This window comes from Apodemus sylvaticus, chromosome 4, assembly GCF_947179515.1.
Source record: "Apodemus sylvaticus chromosome 4, mApoSyl1.1, whole genome shotgun sequence".
Taxonomy (NCBI): domain Eukaryota; kingdom Metazoa; phylum Chordata; class Mammalia; order Rodentia; family Muridae; genus Apodemus; species Apodemus sylvaticus.
Genome location: NC_067475.1, coordinates 150,219,146 through 150,226,207, shown reverse-complemented (window position 1 = coordinate 150,226,207; position 7,062 = coordinate 150,219,146). Strand labels below are relative to the sequence as shown.

The 7,062-nt window shown below is 42.1% G+C and overlaps 1 non-coding gene across 1 annotated transcript; it reads right to left on the bottom strand.

The window, feature by feature from the left end:
* Positions 1–5,288: 5,288 nt before the first annotated feature.
* Positions 5,289–5,395, bottom strand: LOC127683799 (U6 spliceosomal RNA). The gene has a single exon (XR_007977603.1). It is a non-coding gene; the product is annotated as a U6 spliceosomal RNA (small nuclear RNA).
* Between the last annotated feature and the right edge of the window lie 1,667 nt (positions 5,396–7,062).

Genomic DNA, 7,062 nt, shown 5'->3' with positions numbered 1-7,062 from the left:
AGAAACCTTCCTTTCACAAGTGCATGAAGATTTTCATCCCTGAGGTTGACTCTTTTCCTTGGCTACCTAAGATCAATTTTGCTTCTTCCAACATAATGTTCACATTATGTTGGAAGTAGTCTAGAGTTGAGTATTTATTATAACTACACTCTTCTGTCTATTTTTGTAAATAGACAGTTCTATTTAAATAGACAGTTAAATAGACAATGGGTTCTGCTCTAAAAGCAAAAACTACTGGACATAGTCCTTACAACCAATTTATGAAAAATAATATCTGTCCTCTTTTCTATATATCTTAACATCATGGAGACATATAGACGTGTGTGTGTGTGTGTGTGTGTGTGTGTGTGTGTGTGTATGAAAATATATAGAAGCAGGTACTAGAAAGTTGGCTCAGTGGATAAGAGTGCTCACTGTACAAGCAAGTTGGGATTCCCAGAGCCCTTGTAAAATCCTGCTCTCAAGAGTGTCACCCCAGTGTGTTGCAGGGCAGAAGTATCACTGGGGCTTGTTGGCCAGCCAGTCTAGCCAAAACACTGAGCTTTAGGTTCTGTGAAAGACCCTGCCTCAAATGAATAAGGCAGAGAATGACAGAGTGCAGTGTATTCCGCATGTGCGCAAAGGAATGTGTGCAATATTCCTTGCCCTCTGCATGTTCCATGCACATACACCACACGCATGCATACCTGTACACACACACACACACACACACACACACACAGAGGATACAGAAGCAGCACTACTTTTTGCTTTAAAACATTGTCAGGCCTATATCAACCCATGTGGATAGTGCCTTTAATTATTTGACGTTGACTAAATCTGCTGTGTTCCTTGTATAACAGAATGACTCAACTGGGATTTATGAAGCATTAAACAAGTGGGGATGATTTGCTCTAGAACTGTCACACCAGATCAAACAATTCTGCTCCAGAAGCATGCTAACAATCTGCCAAATGACACGACTTTGTCATTCTCAGATTATAAATCTTTCCTACTTACTACACTGTACTCAAGGCCTATAGAAGGGTATGACCCATCTAGTCCTACAACATATGTGAATCTTTTCTCCAGGCAACCAGTTCATAATCTGAAATCTGAAAACAGCACAGCTTTTATGCAAACATCTCTGCCTATCATTATCCATTGTGTAAAACTCAGCACAGAATAATTACATTTTACTTGGAAAATTTGATCTTGCTTGCAAATTTTTTTGTTGGTTTTAATCTTTGGTTTATCTGTTCATTCGTTTTTTGAGGCAGGGCCTCCTGCATTCCAGACTGGCCTTGAACTTACTGTGTAGCCAAGGATGATCTTGAACTCCTGATCTTTCTTTCCCAGAAGCCTGAGTGCTGAGATCACAGGCATGCCCCAGCAGGCATACACCGACATGCCTGTCTATGGGATGCTGAGCACAGTCCGTAAGGCTTCATGAATTCTTGGCAACTGACCTTGCTGGTAGTTTAAATATATTTATATATCTATGTATATATAATATTCTAAATGTATTGATATCACTATATGTATACATACATGTTTATTCATGTGTTTTCACACCCAAACCTCTAAAGGGTTAACAGAAGAACTAGAAATCAGAAAACATGGAGCTGTTTCATAGTTTACTAAAGTAATGCATAAAGAGTTACATCCTCTCTTTTCAAGAAGTGAGCATATCAGGAAAAAGTTGATTGTATCTTCCCTGCTTCCATCTGTAACTCTCAACTTTTTGAATAATCAAGTGGTAGGAGGTTATCTTTTTATACCTTTAAAGCAGCATGTCTTTCTAGATTTTGCTTGTGGCTTCCTGGGATGTAAGAATCCAGGATTCAGTTTTCCAAAAGAAAATAATCCCACCCTATAGTGAAAAATCTACTTTATACTGGCTGAAGCTGCAAAAACAAAATTAGAGACATTAACGTAACAAGTGGTGGTGAAGACATATTTGGAGCAGTATTCCTGTATTGCTTGCAGGCATCTTAACGAGTGTAGCTGTTATTTGCCAAATGGTCAAATTTAGAGTTACCGCAGTGAGCAGCTGCACTGCCAGGTGTACGTGAGAGAAATGGAAGTCAACACTACACTCAAGTGTACACAAGAGGCGGGAACAGCCCAGGCACCTGGGAGGGTTGTCACAGGTAACTTGTATCTGCACCAGCGACACTGTGATCAGTGAAAAGGAATGAAGCAATGTTATGCACTACAACAGCAGTGACTTATAAAAATACAACAGACAGAAAGACATAGACACAAAGATTCCCGTATCCTCTGACTCTGGGTGTAAGAAAGGTCAAGGAAAGGAAAACCAGTGGGGACAAAAAACAGATTAGTGGCTGATTGCAAAGTTCTAGGGAGTGACTGCCCTGTGGGGTGAGAGTCTGGTGCAGGTGATTGCTCAACCCTGTGAGTATGCTCAGAGCTATCGACCTGCACTTTGTTTATTCAAGACAGGGTTTCTCTGTGCAACAAGCTCTGGCTGTCCTGGACTTGCTTTATAGAATAGGTTGTCCTCAAACTCACAGAGATCTGCCTGCCTCTGCCTCCTGGAATTAAAGGCGTGTACCAAGCCAGGCTTGACCTGCACAGTTTAAGTAGGTGCGTTCATTGTTGTATAAAATATATGCCAATAAAGTCATAAAAAGGAAAGTCACAGCTAGGGCGATGGCTCCAAGATGCACATGGTAGATTTTCTCTGATGTCCACATGTACTGTGCTGAATGAACATGCTCACCCACACGCTAAATCTACAAATGAATAATAAATGCAATTTTAAAAGTAAATAAAAGGAAAAATAGAAATGCGTACCTAACAGGTTCTTCCACATTTTTTATATTATAGAATTTGATATTTTATATACTGTCATGTTCATTCTTTTACTTTAAAAATGCATTTCAATTTAAATGCTTAATCTATTTATTAGATTCACAACATTGGCTCTAGTCTCTTAAAATGATTCTATGTATTTATGCCAAATTTCAATATTTATTTTATGACACAAATATCAGCTTTCAGTCAGAACCGTGCACACAGCATCCCACCTTCTAGTGGGCAATGTCGCAGGACCAGCTCTGGTCACACTGCCCCAGCCCAGTCCAGGGAGAGCTGGTTTCCTCGGAGATGGCGTCAGTTCTGCAGAGGGGAGGCTGGGTTTCCCTGTCTGTCAGTCTCTTTGCCTGGTGCTTTGTAAGACCCAGACTATTCAGTCTTGCTTCCTGTGAGTTAGCCACGAAGCAGGTAGGCCTCCGTTCGGCAGATTCAACCAGTTTCTTGTAGGGCTCAGAAAACCCAGGAAACCTGTTTACTGGTTTATACTAAAGGACATTTCAAGGGACACTGAAGTAGTGCACAGAGCAAGGCACAGGAAGCAGTGTGGAGCTTCTGTAGTTTAAGGCCTCCAGGCTCCGGGAACTTCCACCTGTCCTGACAGTGGGAAGTTCTGTGTACACTGTCCCTGGACCTTTATAGACGCTTCATTGCACAGGCATGATTAATTAAACCATGAGCCATCCACAATGCATTTAATTTGAAATGTTCCCCTCCTTTTTGGATTGAGGTTGTGAGGCTAAATGTCCTAACCTTCTAATCCTGCCATGACCTTTCTTGTGATCTTAAGTGACTGGGGGTGCCAGAGATAGCCAACTCAGCACACAAAATGATGCTGATCACGTGTGTGTTCCAAGTGCGCTCCCAGGAAGGACCGGGAAGGGAGGGCAAGCACCACAGCCAGACTGTGAAAAGACTCAGCGTGCCAGACTCAGGCCAAGTTAGGCAGGAATTGAAGGGTTTTAAAGTAGGACGTTGGCAAAAAGAAAATGGGGGTGACCAGGAGAAACAAGATAGATACTAAAGCTGAAGATAGGCAGGGAGGGCAGGCAGCATTAGAGGACCTTCACAAGCATTAGAGAAGAGGAGGGGAGGACCAGACGTGGTACAGTGCGGTGAAAGACTGCGTGGTATTGGTGGATGATCGGGTCTGGGAATCTGCTAATGAAAATAAAAGAATAAAATCCTGGCCTCACGAGATAACAATGATATATAGTGGGCTGGAAATCTCCAGAAGGAGTTTGAAAACTAATTTTCCAGGGATTATATCAAAGATTGAAAACTGTCTAAAATGAAATGTTAGTAGGCAGTTGAAGGGGTTTGTTAGAGTCAGGGCCAGGACCTACTCTTACCTTAGTTCTTTGTGATAGTCAGTGAGAACTATCAGACAAAATCTGAGACTCATCTGAGAGACTGGTCTCCCAGCATGCCTTGGGGACTGATATTTTCCTTGGGAAGATCCTCCTACAGTGGATGACCCCATTTCCTGGCTGAGATCTTGGAATGTACAAAATGGAGAAGGGAAGCTGACATAGACCTCGTCCACCTTTTGCTTCCTGTCTGTAGCTGCAGTGTGACCTGCAGCTTCTAGCTCCTTCTGTCTTGACTTCCTTGCCCCGATGAGCTGTACCCGGAAGTGAGCATAGAAACACCTAACCTCTGCCTGAAGCTACATTCATTGGGACATTTTGTCACAGCATCTGGAAAAGAAACCAATGGTCTTTTTTTTTTTTTTTATTCGATATATTCTTTATTTACATTTCAAATGATTTCCCCTTTTCTGGCTCCTCCCTCCCCGAAAGTCATATAAGCCCTCTTCCCTCCCCCGTTTCCCCATCCACCCCTTCCCACTTCCCTGTTCTGGTATTCCCCTACACTGCTGCACTGAGTCTTTCCAGAACCAGGGGCCACTCCTTCCTTCTTCTTGTACCTCATTTGATGTGTGGATTATGTCTTGGGTATTCCAAGCTTCTAGGCTAATATCCACTTATTAGTTAGTGTATACCATGATTGATCTTTTGAGACTGGGTTACCTCACTTAGGATGATATTCTCCAGCTCCATCCATTTGTCTAAGAATTTCATGAATTCATTGTTTCTAGTGGCTGAATAGTACTCCATTGTGTAAATGTACCACATTTTCTGTATCCATTCCTCCATTGAGGGACATCATGGTTCTTTCCAGCTTCTGGGTATTATAAATAAAAATTCTATGAACATGGTGGAGCATGTGTCCTTATTGCATGCCAGGGAATCTTCTGGGTATATGCCCAGGAGTGGTATAGCAGGGTCCTCTGGAAGTGATGTGCCCAGTTTTCTGAGGAACTGCCAGACTGATTTCCAGAGTGGTTGTACCAGCTTGCAACCCCACCAGCAGTGGAGGAGTGTTCCTCTTTCTCTACATCCTCGCCAACACCTGCTGTCTCCTGAGTTTTTAACCTTAGCCATTCTGACTGGTGTAAGATGAAATCTAAAAATATGGAACCCTTCACAAATTTGCATGTCATCCTTGCGCAGGGGCCATGCTAATCTTCTCTGTATCACTCCAGTTTTAGTATATGTGCTGCTGAAGCGAGCACCCAATGGTCTTGATAATGTAACAGCTGACACTGAAGAAGTGAACTCCATTTCCGAGACCTAAAGGGAATGGAACAGGTGGCTGAGAACTTATGCCTGGGCCTACACTACCCAGGGACAGGAGGAGTCATGGAAACCAAAGCCCAGAAAGGAAAGATAAACTCTGTCAAAATACACATCTAGTGTTTATCTAATGACTAGATAAACAAAATGTAGAACATGCAGATTATGGAATATTACTTAGCTTATGGAAGAATGGAATTCTGATATTTGTAATAATGTGCGTGAACCTTGAAAGCACTGTACTATATGAAATAAACACAAAGCGACAAAGTGATTGATATTTCTTGCACAGAAAGATGAAAAAGCAAATCTGCAGAGGCTGAGGCAGAGTGGTGATTAGCAGGGCTGGCGGGCGACAGAGTGAGTTATTATTTGGCGGATAGCGTTGCAGCTGGGGAAGGATAACACCCTGAAACCAGGTAGTGGTGCTGGGGGACAGCCCGATGCCCTGAGGGATGGTGGCCTACACACCTGGGAGAGGCTAAAGCTTTCCGTCAGGCTTAATTACCGCCACGGCCTCTGTGGTACACATCTGTATGACATCTTGTGTGGTACACATCTGTATGACATCTTGTGTGGTACACATCTGTATGACATCTTGTGTGGTACACATCTGTATGACATCTTGTGTGGTACACGTCTGTATGACATCTTGTGTGGCACACATCTGTATGACATCTTGTGTGGTACACATGTCTATGACATCTTGTGTGGCACACATCTGTATGACATCTTGTGTGGTACACATCTGTATGACATCTCGGCTTCCACAATCACCATGCAATCTGAAAAGGCACTGCTTTGTCATTCTTATTTACCTATATTTTTTTCTTAGAATTCTCATAAGAGCCTTGATGATGAGTTGTTACCAATCCCACTCTATTAATAATAATTCTAGATTTTTCTACAGTAGAAATATGATCCTTATTTCTGGGTCAAGAAATGTAAATGAAACCAAGCAGTAACTTTGGATCCTACACTTTGTATCCTCCTTTAGAAAGCAAGAAAGCTTACGGGGCTTTCGGGGAGTGGGGGGCTAGAAAAGGGGAAATCATTTGAAATGTAAATAAATTATATCGAATAAAAAAATTAAAAAAAAGAATAAAAGAAAAAAAGAAAAAAAAAGAAAGCAAGAAAGCCTTCCCACTCATACCTAACACTAGCTCAGTCTTTGTGCTGCAGATGACCTTGCAGCTCACTGTGGTTCATGGACCTGCTGTGCTGGCATCACATGGAAACACGCTAAAAATGATTAATCTTGGGGAAAACCCCAGGCCCATTGAGTCCAAGTCTGTATCCTTCCACGTGTCCAAGTGTTTCTTATGCACATCAGCATCCATGAAGCTCAGATCTCTAATCACACTCCTGAATTCACACCACTCCTTATGCATAGCACAGAAACATTTTTCTCTTCAAAGAAAGGAAGTTTAAAGCAGGGAAGAAACATTACTTGCAAGTTTGTTCTGTAGTACATATTAATGTATGAATTCCTCTGTGTTATTTAATACATAATATAATAGTAGAATTATAAAGAACTGTTCCCATCTAGGTGACGAAACCAGCTCAGCCATCCCACTGGCATCTGGCCAGTATGTACCAGAACTGG